Source organism: Geotrypetes seraphini, chromosome 8 (genome assembly GCF_902459505.1).
Source record: "Geotrypetes seraphini chromosome 8, aGeoSer1.1, whole genome shotgun sequence".
NCBI lineage: Eukaryota > Metazoa > Chordata > Amphibia > Gymnophiona > Dermophiidae > Geotrypetes > Geotrypetes seraphini.
In genome coordinates, this window is record NC_047091.1 from 172,569,959 (window position 1) to 172,588,636 (window position 18,678).

Here is an 18,678-nt window from a genome sequence, read left to right on the forward strand (position 1 = left end):
TTGTGTCAAGTGAAAAAATAAGCCTTTGCTCGCTTTCATTAAGTTTAACCTGGTCACATCCCCCATCCCACCCCGTCACTTTTTTGATAACACGCCATCTCAGGTCCGCAATAGTATGTCCAACCCTCAGCCAATGATCTACTAAGGGGGCTAGCACCGTCTTATTAACTATGCGGGATTTGTGTTCTGTCAGCCGTGTTTTTATTTTCCTATTAGTTCGACCCACATATATGAAGTCACATGGACAGAGAATGATATAAATCACCCCCTGAGTATTGCAGTCAGTAACATGTTTAGATTTTAAAATAACTGGTCTACCCGGAACCCTCCAAAAATCCCCCTGGATGGTGGAGGGGCACCATTGGCACCGTCCACATGCTCCATGGTGTCCCCCCTCCCCCCCATCGGGGAGAACACCATATCTCTGGAAGTTACATTTTTGACCTAACGTGCTCCCCTGGGTATATGCAATCCTGGGGAAAAGTTCCAAAGGTTTGTGAGGTTGTACAATAAACCAGTATTTTTTTAAAATATGTTCACCATCGCCTTAGTTGCTCTTGAGAAAGGCAAAACACATGTAAGTTGGTCATCCTCACTTATAATATGGGATGGTTCTTGTAGGAGTAATTTCCTCTGTGCATATTTTCCCCTAATGAAAGCCTGTTTTATAGCTCTTTCTGGATAGCCTCTCGCCCGAAGGCGGTCCGTTAATTTTTTTGCTTGTGTTCTATATTCCCCCAAGGAGGAGCAGATTCTACGTATACATAAAAATTGCCCTATGGGTAAGTTAAAACGTAATTTAAACGGATGAAAACTATTGAAATGCAGTATAGTGTTACGGGTGACCGGCTTCCTAAAAAGGGTAGTATTGATGTTACCTCCCTGAACTTGAACAGTGATATCTAAAAAATCTATCTCTGTCTGATGGCATGTCATAGTAAATTTTATGTTTAAATCCACCGAATTCAAAAATTCCACAAAGGAATCTAGATCTTGTTTTGTACTGTCCCAAATGAAAAAAATATCATCCAAAAATCTGCCCCAGAATCCAATGTAGGAACTCCATGGAGATGTATATACCCAAGTCTCTTCAAATCTTGCCATATATAGGGCAGCCACAGAGGGGGCCAAAGTGGCACCCATTGCCACCCCCTGTATTTGCTGGAAAAACTGTTGATGATATTGAAAATAATTCCTTTTAATTACCCAAAAGGCTAGCTGCATTAAGAATTCAGTGGAAATTAGGTGGGTGTCTCTTCTCTGGAGTGACTCTCTTATAACCTGAAGAGCGTCATCCTGAGGAATTTGTGTGTATAAAGAGATCACGTCCAGGGTCACCAGCCATTTATCTTTCATATTCAGTTGTAACTTGTCCAAATTTCTTAAGAAGTGGGAAGAATCTCTGATATATGATTTAATTTTTGGGACTTCCTCCCTAAGGAAGAAATCAACTACCTTTGACAAAGGTTCCAAAATAGAGGACCAGGTATTAACGATAGGTCTACCTGGAGGGCTCCTGAGAGTCTTATGTACTTTGGGGACAAATAAAATTTTAGGGACTTTTGGATTCTTTTCAAACATAAAGTTATATTCCCTCATGGTAATCGTGCCTCTTTCACGATGTTCATTCAGTAATTGTAATATTTCTACCCCTAATGCTGTAGTGGGGTCCCCTTGGAGAAGGCTATAAGCCTGCGTGTTTGCTAGTTGGCATGCTGCTTCCGCGTTATAATCTACCCGATTGAGTATAACCGTGGCCCCTGCTTTATCAGCTTTGGTAATGATGATATCTTTGTTTTCCAGAACATCCTGGAAACCATATTTTTGTCCTTTAGTTATATTATAGGGACCTCTATTCTGCCAACTTCTCTGAAGGTCCTTGAGTTCCGTAGTGATCAACTCCTTAAAGGTGAAAATAAGAGGATCCATAGGGCCCGGGGGAATCCAAGAGGACCTAACCTTACATATAGTAATAGAATTCCTATTCGTTGATGCCTGAGGTGTCTGTTCTTCCTCCATTAATTGAGGTTCTTCTTTCATGTTATCATGAAAAAAGACCTTCAATTGCATCTTCCTCACAAAGGCATGTAATGCCACATGAAGTTTAAAAAAATCAGGGGGGTGAGATATCACAAACCCTAAACCATTCTCCAAAATCTCCTTTTGTGAGTTGGTGAGGCACAAAGATGATAAATTAATCACTGACGAGAGGTTGTCGTCCGAGTTTTGTGCGTTGTCTGTTGGACATTGCCCTTTGTGCGTTGATGTCTTGTCCGTCACCGTCCACGAGCGTCCGTATCGATGGGCTCCCCTGGTTTCTCAGCATTTGTTTCAATAGAGCCTTCACTGGTGGTGTCAGACTCACCAGATGAACTATCAAATGATACTTTTTTCTTCTGTGAAACAATAGAAGTTTTCCTTTGCCATGAGTATACCCGATCCTGTAGGTAGTTCCTTTGGTCCCTTTTCCACTTCTTAATTTTGTTGGTCCTAATTTCATCTCTGAACTTTTTCATTGATGTTTTCAGATCTTGCAATTTTTGATCAAAGTCACTGGTGTCCTGTCGTTGTTGTAGTTCATTTTCGATGTTACTAACTTTAACACACAACTCTTTTTCTGTACTCTCAGTAGTCTCAACCAAGAGAATCATAAGGTCTCTTGAGCATTTGTTCAATATCGCTGTCCATTTATCTGTAAAGGATTTCTCAGCTGAAATCATTTTTGGTTCTTTTAAAATGCGTAGACTCCTAGGGATCATTGCATTTTTTAGGTATTGCACCAACGTAAAACATAGAAACATAGAAAGATGACGGCAGAAAAGGGCTATAGCCCATCAAGTCTGCCCACTCTACTGACCCACCCCATTAAGTCTGAGTACTAATGACCTAGTTCCTTAACTCGACCCTCGTAAGGATCCTACTAGGGCATCCCATTTATTCTTAAAGTCAATAACGCTGGTGGCCTTGATCACCTGCTCTGGAAGCTTGTTCCAGTGATCTACAACCCTTTCTGTGAAGAAATACTTCCTTATGTCACTATCGAATTTCCCTCCTCTGAGTTTGAATGGATGCCCCCTTGTGACCGAGGGTCCCCTGAGAAAGAAGATGTCTTCTTCCACCTCGACACGTCCCGTGATGTATTTAAATGTCTCAATCATGTCCCCCCTCTCCCTGCGCTCCTCTAGAGTGTAGAGCTGCAATTTGTTTAGTCTTTCTTCGTACGAGAGACCCTTGAGCCCCGAGATCATCCTAGTGGCCATCCGCTGAACCGACTCAACTCTAAGCACGTCTTTACGGTAATGTGGCCTCCAGAATTGCACACAGTACTCCAGATGAGGTCTCACCATGGTTCTGTACAGTGGCATTATGACTTCAGATTTGCGGCTAACGAAGCTTCTATTGATACATCCCATAAGTTGCCTTGCTTTGGATGAGGCCTTCTCTACTTGTTTGGCGGCCTTCATGTCTGCACTGATGATTATTCCCAAGTCTCTTTCTTCTGAAGTCCTAGCTAGTGTTTCTCCATTTAAGGTGTAAGGATTTCTGCTACCGAGATGCATAACCTTACATTTCTTAGCGTTGAAGCCCAGCTGCCATGTCGAGGACCAGTTTTCCAACGTAAGCAGATCCTGCGTCATACTATCCTGCAGATTGCTTTCACTTATTATATTACATAGTTTGGCGTCATCAGCGAATAGAGTTACTTTACCCTGAAGCCCTTGGGTCAAGTCTCTTATGAATATGTTAAAAAGGAGTGGACCCAGGACCGAGCCCTGTGGCACTCCGCTGGTCACCTCCGATGTCTCAAAGAGGGTGCCGTTGACCACCACCCTCTGACGTCTTCCACTCAGCCAATCTTTGACCCATGCAATTAGTGTCTCACCTACCCCCATTGATTTCATCTTGTTTAATAGTCTACGGTGTGGGACGCTGTCGAAAGCTTTACTGAAATCTAAGATCTGCAATGAAGTTCTGCTCTAATGGCTCTTTTCATTGTATTCTCTAATTCGAGCCAAGAAGATTCTGCAGGAGGCAATTCTTCATCGTCCAGTAGAGCAGGTCTTGATAATAATACTTTTTTAAGTCGCTCCTCTGTGTATCCTTCAAACTGTATCTGTTCTTGTGCCATATTAATTTCCACTTAAAGCTTACTTAAACAATGGCAATATGGTTGAAGTAAATATTTTGTCCAGTCCAAAAAGCACTATCAATAAATGTTCAAAAATACGTCTGGATCAATGTACGATTTTAATCGCTTATACTAAATTCAAAAAGGACACCTCAGCCCCACCGCTCCACCGCATATAATGTTTTCATTATTATACTAAGCACCTTGGTGTTGTATGTAATATTGACCACATTAATATGTTCATCATATTATTATATTTGATGCATCATCATTGTTATACAAGTTTTAATGTTGTATTTGTTGTTGTTTGCATCAATAAAAATTGTTTGGACTTAAATCTCTATGGGCTTCAGGGCCGTTAGCGCAGGGCAGCCGCCTGGTGCGGCTTTGTAAAAGAGGCCGTTAGTCAAAAATGGCAACTCTCTCGTGTGGCGTTTGGCTTTCAATTTCTTGCACAGTCAAGAAGGCTTGGTCTCTGTCCATGCCTCTGTGGGTTAAAATCAGACGCAACTTTGCTCATCTGACTCAAGCCACCGTGCTTTCTCATTTCGGTTCATAGACAACGGCGTGAAAGACAAAAGCGCGTGCCGACAATTGAGCGCAGCGCGCGCCGCCTCGCCGCTCTAAATTACAGTTTTTAGGTGCTCCGATGGGGGTTTTTGTTGGGGAACCCCCCCCAGTTTACTTAATAGACATCGCGCCGGAATTATGGGGGGTTTGGGGGGTTGTAACCCTCCACATTTTACTGTAAACTGAACTTTTTCCCTAAAAACAGGGAAAAAGTGAAGTTTTCAGCAAAATGTGGGGGGTTACAACCCCCCACACCACTGCGCGATGTCTATTAAGTAAAGTGGGGGGGTTCTCCCCCCACACCCCCCCCCATCGGAGCCCTAAAAACAGTAATTTAGAGCAGCGCGTGCTGCGCTCAATTGTCTGGGCGCGCCTTTGTCCCGGCGCGCTTTTGACCGGACACCCTCATTTCACTAGTTAAGAGAGATCCTATCTAAACGGAATTGGATTATTTGTTCGTATATAATGGGAACAGAGGGGGAGTTAATGGAGAGCAGAACTGCATTAAGGGGTTTTATACCGAAGTATGAAGGTAAGGCACTAGTGGGGGGAAAAAAAAAAAAAAAAAAGCAAGCTATGATTGCACAGAAAGGAGAAACCTGAGATCTTATTCTCGAATAGTCAGACAGGGTCACAGTAAACTAGACTAAATAGTCTGACTGCAGGCAAAGCATCAGGGTTGTCTGAAAAATGATCCTCAGGATGAAGGAAAAAAGGAGGCGGAGGATTGGAAACTTCGTAAAGACATAGTTAAAACAGCCAAAGCCAGGATATATCATGGCCCGAATTTAAATCGCCAGTCGTTTTGCAATCCCAACGATAGCTGCTCTCAAGAAGAAACAGAAAAGATGAACTAGAGGTCATTTCCTGCATATCCAATTCCTGTTTCAGAATCTGGTTTTTATGTAAAACTCAAGGGTTTCCTGTAGCAACAAAGAAAGCAGAGATGGATTAAATATTACAGCAGCACGGCAGAGAAGGCGGCAACCTGGTTTCAAGTTTATTCGTCCCACCACTCATACATGGCAATGGTATTATCAACAGGATAATGGTCTGGGCTAGTCTTCCATGTAATAATTTCTTAGGTATATGGTTTCAAAAGGAGAACGGGGAACGGCCTTTTAAATGAACACTGCTATTGCTGGGCTTTTCTTCAAATGAAAGAAATGTGTTGAAAAAGTATTATGATCCCTCAAATGTACGAGTATTTCTTTACATAAGAATATAAGAATTGCCTTACTGGGACAGACTGAAGGTCCATCAAGCCCAGTGTCCTGGTTCCAACAGAAGCCAATACAGGCCACAAGTACCTGGCAGAAACCCAGAGCAGCAACATTCCAGAGCTGAGATTGTGATGTCATAATGCCTCATTCCACCAATGCCTAAGAGCCAGCCTCATCAGTGATGTCACAGTGGCTTGATTGCCCTATACTTGACTTACGTAAGAACATAAGAGATGCCACAATGGAACAGACTGAAGGACCATCTAGCCCAGTATCCTATTTCCAACAGTACCAACCAAGGTCACAAGTATCTGGCAAGATCCCAAGAAGTAAAACAGATTTCTTACTGCTTATCCTAGGAATAAGCAATTGATTTCCACAATCCATTTCAATCATGGCTTATGGACTTTTGTTTTAGGAAATTATCCAAATCTTTTTAAACCCTGCTAAGCTAATTGATTTCATCACATTCTCCAGCAACAAAGTTTAATTGCACATTGGGTGAAGAAATATTTTCTCTGGTTTGTTTTAAATCTCCTGCTTAGTAGCTTCATTGCATGTCCCCTAGCGCTACCAAGTCCTAGTATTTTTGGAAAAAGTAAATACTAGGACTAAGTGGCACATTGGAAGGAGATCACATATAAATTTGTCTTTCCATGTGGATGGACAGAAATAAAATAGTCAATAAACAAGCTGTAGGTAATACCTTTTTATTGGATGAACTTAATTCAGTTGTAATGAGCTTTAGAGAGTCAAGCTTCTTTTTCATCATAAACTGACGATGCGTTAACATTACAATTGGATACTTGTTTACTGATGGCTAGGCATACTAGTGTACTATGATATCATAACTTTTTAAAAATCAGGAAATCCAACATTGATGCATGTTAAGAGAGCTATGAAATAGACCATTGTGTTTTATCTTGCATTCAAGACTCTCCTCTAGGTAGTTCAATCTTCAGGGGTGTGCATTCATTAGCACGCCTTAAATTTTGTGCACACAAAATCTGTTGAATGTGCACTAACCTACAAAAGGACACGCAATAAAGATAATTTACATCTGTTAAAAAGTTGTAAGATGTTAAAGAATTGTTATTCTCGTATTCACACCAACATGGGGAAGAAGACCAACAAACCCCTATAAGACCAAACCACACCCTCGCCCAAGACCACTCATCTACCCAAAAACAATAAACAGTGCACAAATAGAATACACCACACTTGCATGTGCCTATATAAACATCAGAGCTCTAGGCCCTAAGACGGAACACATAAAAGACTGGATAGAAAACGAGAATCTGGACTGCCTCTTCCTCATAGAAACCTGGCTTACATCAGACTCAGATCCCAGGATATCACTAGTCTTCCCTAAGGGATACAAAATAACAGTGGTCTGCAGGGAAGAAAAAAAAGAGGAGGAGGTCTAGCCATCTTAGTCAGAAACTCCCTAAATCTGAATATACTAGACAAAACGTCCAACCCTTACATAGATCTAGTAGCCTGCCAACTTTCATGCACCAAACTAAAAGGATCCATAACCTGCATTCTCTGCTACATAACACCAGGGAATTGGAACACAGCAAGACCCGAATTTGAAGATTTTATATACCAAAATTCACTAACGGCAACTTACAACCTAATCCTAGGAGACCTTAACCTCCATCTCGAAGATCAATCCTCCAAATAAGTAGAAAACCTACTATTATTCCTCAAAGCCCTAACATACAAGATTTTAGACCCACAAACCACACATGAGAAAGGCCACCAACTAGACATCGCAGCCTTCATGACCCAACAACCCTTACTGCCAGAGATTCAAACATCAAATGGAAAGTGGTCTTGATCCCTCTGGTCAGACCACTACCAATACTCCTTCAATCTCAACTGGGCCAAAGACAAAACCAAACCAAAACCCCAAAGATCAACCTACAACTCTTGTAAATACATCGACCCCTCCAAATTTTGGACTACAACAGACGCAGCAATCCAAGAATGCAACCCCAAGGACTTCGTCTCACAATGGTGCAAGCTAAGCACAGCTGCCCTAGACGAGCTAGCCCCAATACAAACAAAAACCAGAATTAGCAGATGATCAGACAAATGGTTTGATAACGAACTACTCCTACTCAAAAGACAATGCAGACGACTAGAAAGAAAATGGAGAAAGAATAACTGAGAACCCACGAAAACAGCATGGAGAAAACTAAACCAACAATACAAGCTGAAACTAAAAGAAAAAAGAAAAACACACTACACCAACATAATAGGCAAAGAAACTCAAGACACAAAAAAACTATTCCAAATACTAAAAGAACTCACAGGCACCAAACCCTATCTGACCAATAACGGAGCACCTCCCCCCTCAGCTACACTTTTAGCCAAATACTTTAAAAACAAAATCACAACTGCCAGGACTACCATCTCTGGAAGCCCAACCCACCTAGAAGAGATCACAATGCCCTCCACAGAAAAAGATTCAGCAGCGGCATACAGAACCTGGTCCCACTTCCCCAAAATACAATGGTCTGATCTTAACAAACTCTACAAAAAATACAGCCACACAATCTGCGATCTCAACCACTGCCCTCCATACCTATTAAAATCCTCCAGTACCATATTCCGCGCTCTCCTCTTACTATGGATACAAACCATGCTCATAGATGGCCTTTTCCCACAAGACCTCAGCAAAATTGTTGTCACCCTGATCCTAAAAGACCCTAAAGGAGCAGCAGATCAACCATCCAACTACAGACCCATAGCCTTAATACCACTTTATGTCGGATTTCAGAACCAACTACAGCACAGAGACACTACTAGGTTCCCTTTTGGACACAGCTAGACAACACCTCAGCAAAGATAGAAAAATGCTGATTATACAGCTGGATCTCACCGCAGCATTTGACCTGGTGGACCACAACATCCTACTACAAATACTAGACACAATAGGAATCACAGACAAGGTACACACATGGTTTCAAGGTTTCCTACAATCCAGAACTTACAGAGTCAAGTTGAATAAAGAAAAATCAGAACCATGGTCCAACCCCTGCGGTGAACCCCAAGGATCTCCACTATCCCCAACTCTCTTCAATCTCTACATTGCATCCCTCGGAACCTGCCTGGACAAATTAGGCTTAACCTCCTATAGCTATGCAGACGACATCACCATTCTCCTTCCTTTTGACCAACCAATGTCCTCCATGACAGACACACTACACACTTGAAACAGTTGCAACATGGATGAATAATCACAAACTGAAACTGAACACAGACAAGACAAAATTAATTCTCCTCGAAAATAATAAAACCCCAATTATAACAAATCTAGTAATAAACTCAATCACATACCCCATACAACCCACTCTAAAACTTCTAGGAATGACAATAGACAGATGCTGTACCATGCAACCACAAATCAACAAAATAATACAAAAATCATTTGCGGTCATGAGAAACTTAAGACAAGTTTGAAAATTCTTCGACAGAACACAATTCTAGCTCTTGGTCAAGTCCCTAGTCCTAGGTCTTCTAGACTACTGCAACATACTCTATCTCCCCTGCCCCACAACCACGATAAAACAACTACAAATAGTTCAAAACACAGCGCTAAGACTTATCTATTCACTGAGGAAACACGACCACATCACGGCGGCATACCTTGACTCACACTGGCTCCCAATACAAGCAAGAGTACAATTCAAATTCTACTGCCTACTATTTAAAACCATAAATAGAGACAGCCCAGCCTACCTAAACAACCGCCTAATCCAAACTACCTCAACCAGACATAGGAGAACCCACAAACCATTCACGCATCCCCCAATCAGAGACGTCAAACGAAAAAAACTGTACAATGGCCTTCTAGCCACACAAGCAGCAAAACTAGACTACCAACTCTCCAATTTACTGATAATGACTCCAGGCTACAAATCGTTTAGAAAAGAAATAAAAACCATCCTATTCAAGACATCCTTGAAGACAAACTAACACTGCAAGACTCATCCCAATTCTCTGAAGCAACTTGCTCTACTCTTCAATTCCTCTGGAAATGGCCAGATAACTTCTTTTGTAATCCGCCTTGAACCGCAAGGTATTGGCGGAATAGAAATCGCTAATGTAATATAAGTATGAAAGAAGCTGACAAAAATCCATAAATGAACTGAACATATTTTACCTGTAGATATCCCTATCAATTTTGGTTTTGTGCCTACAGAACATTCTAAGGGGCTCATAAGAAAAAAAAAATATGAAGACATCCCGAAACTGTCCTAATCGCCGGGACATCCAAGTGCTGATTTCTGAAACCATCTTTCTAGATGTTGTGCATGGCATTCTAGCCGCTGTGTATCCAAAGATTCAGGGGACATATTGGGAGGTGGGTTTTGGGCATGCTTAGACTTGGATGTCCATGCACCTATAACACAGGCCAACAACAACAAAATTTCTTGTTGCCTTGTTTTGTTTTTTTTAACCCGTTTGTGGGGTTATTTGGGGCACTGATTCAGAAATTGCACTGGATAGACCGCATCAGCTCTAGTCTCTTAGATATGCTTCTATTCCAATCAATCAATCCACTAGGATGAAAGAAGAGTACAAGGCCATCTCTTTAGTCTTGGGACAGATAATTACCAAGAACATCAATGGGTGTTTTGTGTAGACTTGAAGATGGTTAATTTTCTTCTTGGTCAACAAAGTGGCTACACAAAATATCCTTGCTTTTTATGCCTTTGGGATAGTAAAGCCAAACCTGAACATTGGGCAAAAAAAGATTGGCCTCCGAGGGAATATATGGTGGTTGGAGGACAAAATGTAGTCAATGAACCTTTGGTAGCACAAGATAGAATTATACTGCGCTACTTATAAAGCTAGGCCTGCTGAAACAATTTGTAAAGGCTTTGAATAAAGATGGTTCTTGCATTGAATGCATACGTTACCTGGACTTACCATGGAAAAACTGAAGGCAGGAACTTTTGATGGTCCACAGATCAAACAACTTATAAATGACCCATATTTCATAGCATCAATGAACGAAATTGAATCATGTGCCTGGTCTTCATTTGTTCTTCTTGTGAAAAATTTTCTTGGCAACAAGAAGGCAGACAACTACACACAATTAGTAGAGGATATGCTCTTTCATTTCAACAGACTTGGCTGTAACATGAGTGCTCAAGTCCATTATCTGCACAGTCACTTAGATCGCTTTCCAGAGAACTTCGGTGACTTAAGCGAAGAGCAAGGTGACAGATTTCACCAAGACATAAAAACAATGGAAGCCAGATACCAAGGAAGATGGGATGCACACATGATAGACTACAAAAAAGAACCCAAAACGTTTGCCAGAAATTTAAATATGAGTATACAAAATGCAATTGGCAACAAACTTTTTATAATGATAGAAGGACATCAGTATGGGTCAACCTCACTAATAACAGCAAGTTTTAACCCCAGGCAAAATCTCATAGATACCAACCAGACACAAGGTCTAAATAAGACCTGCTCCATACATTATCATGTCCAATTATTTTTAAGTTTATTAATACAAAAAATCCATGTCCTGATATCCTTCTATCATTATTGCTTGAGATACTTTCTTTTTGAGTATCAATTAATAGTTTTTCATTTTGGCATATTTCAACCAGCTGATAAAAAGTTTGTTGCCAATTGCGTTTTGGATACACACATGATGGCAGACTATTGTTGGTATCTTAAGTGGGATTGTCCAGGCAGATCCCATTCTCAGAAGTGTTACAGAAGGAGCTTCTTGAGTGTCAAAAGACTGGAAAGTTTGTATCATAAACTTGTACTTTTGGTATGAAATAAGTAGATTTTTCACGTTGAACACTTTTCTTTTCATTTTTAATGTTTCCTTCATGCTTAAAATATATTAATTTAAACACTACATTAAAATATCCTGATTTTTTTCAGTGAACGAGCAGAGTGAAGAGTGGTATACGGCACATGTTCTGTTTCTCAAAAACTAGGGCTGATAGGAGAAACGGGCGCTATATTCAAATTTCAAGTTTATTAGGATTTTATATACCGCCTATCAAGGTTATCTAAGCGGTTTTTACAATCAGGTACTCAAGCATTTTCCCTCTCCCAGAAACAGGTCTAATATTTGAGGCACCGAAATGAGTTTTGGCCAGTGCAATCAAACGTTTTTCGAAACGTCCTGGACAGAACTTAGATGTCCTGAGCTAAACTTAAGTGTCAGAAAAGTACCCAAACTGACCAGATGATCACTGGAGGAATTAAGATATGAAACCCCGCCCCACCCCCCTACTCCCCCTGTGGTCTCTAACTTCAAGTTTCAAGTTTATTAAAAATTTGATCTACCACCTTATCATTTATTTCAAGGTGGTTATACATTTTAAAATAGGGTATAAACAGATAATACAATTATACATAACTTTAACAAAATAAACGTACAAGATTAGACAAAACAAATGACATATACGATTAGACAAACGGGTACGAGTGGAAAAAAGGGGAGAACTACAATGATTAAAGAAAAGTAAGATATAAAGGTATAAACAAAATGCGGGATTAAAAACAAGTAAGCCCAATACGAATGGACTTATAAAAGATAAAAAATTTTAGAATCCTTAAAAGGATATTTACTTCCCCCTCCCACCCAAAAATTATGAATGAAGCTATACATACCTGTCCCTCGAACAGCAGCATCTGGTATGGGAAAGGTTAGTAGAGCATCACACAGGTGTCTTAAGTAGCCTGGTGGATGGGCTAATGAGAAGTAAAGAGGACCCAGGCCCAGAAGCCCCTCTAACCAGTACATTTATGGTGGCAAGTGTGAGCCCATTTAAATCTATCAAAATCCTGCGGCGGTGAAAAGGGCAAACAGAATGCTAGGAATGATTAAGAAGGGGATCACGAACGGATCGGAGAAGGTTATCATGCCATGGTACCGGGCCATGGTGTGCCCTCACTTGGAGTACTGCGTCCAGCACTGGTCGCCATACATGAAGAAGGACACGGTACTACTCGAAAGGGTCCAGAGAAGAGCGACTAAAATGGTTAAGGGGCTGGAGGAGTTGCTGTATAATGCGAGATTGGAGAAACTGGGCCTCTTCTCCCTTGAAAAGAAGAGACTGAGAGGGCACATGATCGAAACTAAATTTCCGGGGCACAGACTTCGCACGCATGGGAGATTTCGTCCATCGGATGCTGCAGGACCAAGCGGAGACCGATGATGTAGAAGCTAAGTGGTTAACACTGAAATCAACCATACATGAAGCAACTAGCCGCTTCATAAAATCAGTAAATAAACGACAAAGAAACAATAAACCCCAATGGTTCACCGCGGAGATCTCGCACCTTATAAAGGAGAAGAAAAAAGCGTTTCTCTCCTACAAGCGCACGGAGAAAAGAGAGGCAACGGTAGAATATAGGACCAGCGGTCAAAATGGCAGTTAGGGAGGCAAAACTTTGAGTGGAAGAAATTCTGGCAAAAAACATTAAAAAGGGGGACAAATCCTTCTTCAGGTATATTAGTGACAGAAAAAGGAACACAGGCGGGATAGTACGCCTTAGAAGACCGGATGGAAGTTACGTGGAAGCAGATTCCGATAAAGCCGAGCTGCTGAATGAATACTTCTGCTCAGTCTTCACCTGTGAGGCACCGGGACACGGTCCGCAGTTGAAGGCAACACAAAGCACAGAAGACCCATTTCAGAATTTTGAGTTCACACCAGGTAAAGTTTACAGTGAACTGGCAAGACTCAAGGTGAACAAAGCCATGGGACCAGACAATTTGCACCCAAGAGTGCTCAGAGAATTGAACGATGTCTTGGCAAAACCGTTGGCTGAGCTATTCAATCTCTCCCTAAGAAAGGGGAAAGTTCCCCTGGACTGGAAATTAGCTAATGTCGTTCCTCTGCATAAAAAGGGTTGCAGGGCAGAGGCTGCGAATTATAGACCGGTGAGTCTCACATCAATAGAAACATAGAAACATAGTGGCAGAAAAGGGCTATAGCCCACCAAGTCTGCCCATTCCAAAGTATTCGCTCCCGAATTTACTCCCTTAAAGATCCCACGTGAGCATCCCATTTACTCTTAAAATCCTTCACGCTGCTGGCTTCAACAACCTGCAGTGGGAGTTTGTTCCACTGATCCACCACTCTTTCGGTGAAGAAGTACTTTCTGGAGTCTCCTTGAAACTTCCCTCCTCTGATCTTCAGCGGATGCCCTCTGGTGGTCGAGGGACCCATAAGACAGAAGATATCATCTTCCGACTCAATGCGACCCGTGATGTACTTAAACGTTTCAATCATGTCTCCCCTTTCTCTTCGTTCCTCAAGTGAGTACAGTCGCAACTTCTTTAGTCTTTTTTCATACGTTAGATCCTTTAGCCCCGAGACCATCCTGGTGGCCATTCGCTGAACCGACTCGATCCTCAGCATGTCTTTACGGTAGTGTGGTCTCCAGAATTGAACACAGTACTCCAAGTGAGGCCTCACCATGGATCTGTACAATGGCATAATGACTTCAGGTCTCCTGCTGACAAAACCTCTGTGGATACAACCCATCATTTGTCTTGCCCTGGAGGAAGCCTTCTCCACTTGATTGGCAGCCTTCATGTCATCACTAATAATCACTCCTAGATCACGTTCTTCCTTGGTCCTAACCAAGGTCTCTCCATTTAGTGCATAAGTTCTGCGCGGGTTTCTCTTACCCAGGTGCATTACCTTGCATTTTTTAGCATTGAAGCCCAACTGCCAAGTCGTTGACCATCTTTCCAGCAGCAGTAAGTCCTGTGTCATATTGTCAGGTAATAAGCTGTTGCCTACAATGTTGCAAATTTTGGCGTCATCGGCGAACAGTGATACCTTTCCCCTAAGCCCTTGCGTCATATCTCTTATGAATAAGTTGAATAAAATCGGGCCCAAGACTGAGCCCTGCGGTACTCCACTGAGCACGTCCGACGCTTCTGATGGGGTACCGTTCACCACCACCCTCTGTACTCTACCGCTCAGCCAGTTCCCAACCCATTTAGTTAGAGTGTCTCCCAAGCCCATTGATTTCAGCTTGTTCAATAACCTTTGGTGTGGGACGCTATCAAATGCTTTACTGAAGTCCAAATACACCACGTCCAGTGCCTCCCCGGCATCCAGTTGTCTAGTAACCCAGTCAAAAAAGCTAATAAGATTGGATTGGCAGGATCTACCCTGGGTGAACCCGTGTTGGTGGGGATCACGTAGAGCGCAGGGAGAGGGGAGACATGATTGAGACGTTTAAATACGTCACCGGACGTATAGAAGTGGAAGATGACATCTTCCTTCTTAGAGGCCCCTCAACCACAAGAGGGCACCCGCTCAAACTCAGGGGCGGAAAATTTCACGGCGACACCAGGAAGTATTTCTTCACGGAGCGAGTGATTGATCGGTGGAACGGGCTTCCAGTGCAGGTGATCGAGGCCAGCAGCGTGCCAGATTTTAAGAATAAATGGGACGCCCATGTGGGATCCCTAAGAGGGTCAGGGCAAAACACTAGCTAATCTTAAGGGGAGGGTCTATAGTGGGCAGACTTGATGGGCCTTGGCCCTTTTCTGCCGTCATCTTTCTATGTTTCTATGTTTCTAACATATTCATAAGGGATCTGACTCAAGGGCTTCAAGGTAAAATAACACTATTCGCCGATGACGCCAAACTATGTAATATAGTAAGTGAATGCAGTTTACAGAATTATATGGCGCAGGACCTGCTTACATTGGAAAGTTGGTCCTCAACCTGGCAGATAGGCTTCAATGCTAAGAAATGTAAGGTCATGCACCTCGGAAGCGGAAATCCATGCAGGACGTACTTCTTGAACGGAGAAACTTTAACTAGGACTTCAGCAGAACGAGATTTAGGAGTAATCATCAGTGCAGACATGAAAACTGCCAATCAAGTGGAGAAGGCTTCATCTAAGGCAAGGCAGATATTGGGTTGTATCAACAGAAGTTTCGTCAGCCGAAAGCCTGAAGTCATGATGTCGTTGTACAGGGCCATGGTGAGACCTCATCTGGAGTACTGTGTGCGATTCTGGAGGCCACATTACAGTAAAGATGTGTGCAGAATTGAATTGGTTCAGCGGACGGCCACAAGGATGATCTCGGGGCTCAAGAGTCTCTCGTACGAAGAGAGACTGAACAAAGTGAAGCTCTACACTCTCGAGGAACGTAGGGAGAGGGGAGACATGATCGAAACATTTAAGTACCTCACGGGACATGTCGAAGTGGAAGATGATATTTTCTTTCTCAAGGGACCCTCGGCCACAAAAGGGCACCCGCTCAAACTCAGGGGCGGAAAATTTCATGGCGACACCAGAAAGTATTTCTTCACAGAGAGAGTGGTTGATCATTGGAACAAGCTTCCAGTGCAGGTGATCGAGGCAGACAGCGTGCCAGACTTTAAGAATAAATGGGATACCCATGTGGGATCCCTACGAGGGTCAAGATAAGGAAATTGGGTCATTAGGGCATAGACAGGAGGTGGGTAAGCAGAGTGGGCAGACTTGATGGGCTGTAGCCCTTTTCTGCCGTCATCTTCTATGTTTCTATGAAACGTTCAAGATAATGAAGGAAATAGACTTAGTAGATAAAGACAGGTTGTTTACCCTCTCCAAGGTAGGGAGAGCGAGAGGACACTCTCTAAAGTTAAAAGGGGATAGATTCCTTACAAACGTAAGGAAGTTCTTCATCACCCAGAGAGTGGTGGAAAACTGGAACGCTCTTCCGGAAGCTGTTATAGGGGAAAAAACCCTCCAGGGATTCAAGACAAAGTTAGACAAGTTCCTGCTAAACTGGAACGTATGCAGGTGAGGTTGGACTCATTTAGAGCACTAGTCTTTGACCTGGGGCCGCCATGTGAGCAGACTGCTGGGCACAATGGACCACTGGTCTGACCCAGCAGCGGCAATTATTATGTTTTTATGTACTATACTGCCATATAGGTGCCACCTGCAGACATAAGGGCTATTGGTAGACAAGCGGATATAGTAGGTTTTGGTGGAGTTTTGGAGGGCTCATCATAAATTATAAGGGGGTTATGGTAAGATGTGCACATGACACCCTTTATGTAAAGTTCACAGCAGTCCCCCACTGCTCTACTGGCATGTCTATGTAGCCAGTCTATTACAATTCTGGCCCCTCCCACATCCAAATGATCTAGATTTGAACATTCTCAATTTGGATGTTTCAGTGGTTGAAAATGGGGAATAAAATTAGGTGTCCTAAGTTTGGATGGCCTGGCTGCCAAAACGTCCAAGTAAATTATTTCCCCCCCCCCTCCCTAAATTTTGGACGTCCAGCGATTTTGAAAAAGGATGTTTCTCCACCTCCGAATCTGGACGTTTTGCAGAAAATGTCCAAGTTGGACTTAGACGTCCGTTTCGAAAATGGCCTTTCACTGGGTTGGAATACGTCAGGTAAAGATGTCATTCGAGGCTCCATATTTACAGTATAACCAGCTTCATTCAGCAATCATTCCTTGAGATAAATTCACCCTTTCCATGAATGCAGCTTTCTGCACCTAGACCTCTCCCATCTTACAATAGAAGGACCCCTTGGTCCTTTAAAAACTGGACACCAACTCTGCTATTCCAAATGATTTTACTCATAGATCTCTAGAATGAAACAAAGGCGCTAAATGCTAAAGCGTCCATTATATTTTATGGACGCATTAGCACGCGTTAGCATTTAGCGCATGCTAATTTTTAGGGCGCGCTAAGACACACTAGCGTGCCTTAGTAAAAAGACCCCTTTGTTTCATTCTAGAGATCTTTGAGTAAAATCATTTGGAATAGCAGAGTTGGTGTCCAGTTTTTAAAGAACCAAGGGGACCTTCTGTTTTAAGATGGGAGAGAAAACCAAAAAAACTCTGTGGAGTGACGATGTTCCTAAATGGACTTTATTTGAAAGTGTCAAAGTTCCAAAGGTACACTGAAATCATCCACATAAAAATAAATCATCCACATAAGAGCCTTAAAGGACCTAGTCCGCTAGGGATACAGGACCCAACACGGTCCGCGTTTCGACAAAAAAGTCTTCTTCAGGGGTCCCTGGGGGTCCTATAAAGGTGAGTGTCTCACTTCCGGCTCACCACACAATTGTTTCCCACGTACTCACCTTTATAGGACCCCCAGGGACCCCTGAAGAAGACTTTTTGTCGAAACGCGGACCGTGTTGGGTCCTGTATCACTAGCGGACTAGGTCTTTTAAGACTCTTATGTGGATGATTTAATTTTATGTGAATGAATTTATTTTATGTGGATGATTTCAGTGTACCTTTGGAACTTTGACACTTTCAAATAAAGTCCATTTAGGAACATCGTTACTCCACAGAGTTTTTTTGGTTTTCTCTGGATTTTCTTCTTTGTGGATATTTTGGGGTCAATTCCTTTTGTTTTAAGATGGGAATGGTCCAGGTGCTAAGAATAGATGCCAAGTACATCATGTACGCAAGAGTTTGTCAATTTTATGTGCGTCTATGTGCATAAGGATACAACCGCCCGGACAAGCATCGTTCTTTAATGTGATTGGTTGGTCCTTGAAAACTAACAGCAAGCAGTTATCCTAACTCGAGCAACAAAGCAATCGAGGCTCTGTTACTATTTGGATCTTCTTATCTTTACAAACTTGAATTTTCAGCTTTGACAGAATTAAATCGAAAAAAAAGAGAATGACTGCAGATGGTGGATGATGAAATACGTGCTTGCTTTTCGACTATTGAGCCGCGTTTTGAGTTAATTTGTACTCAA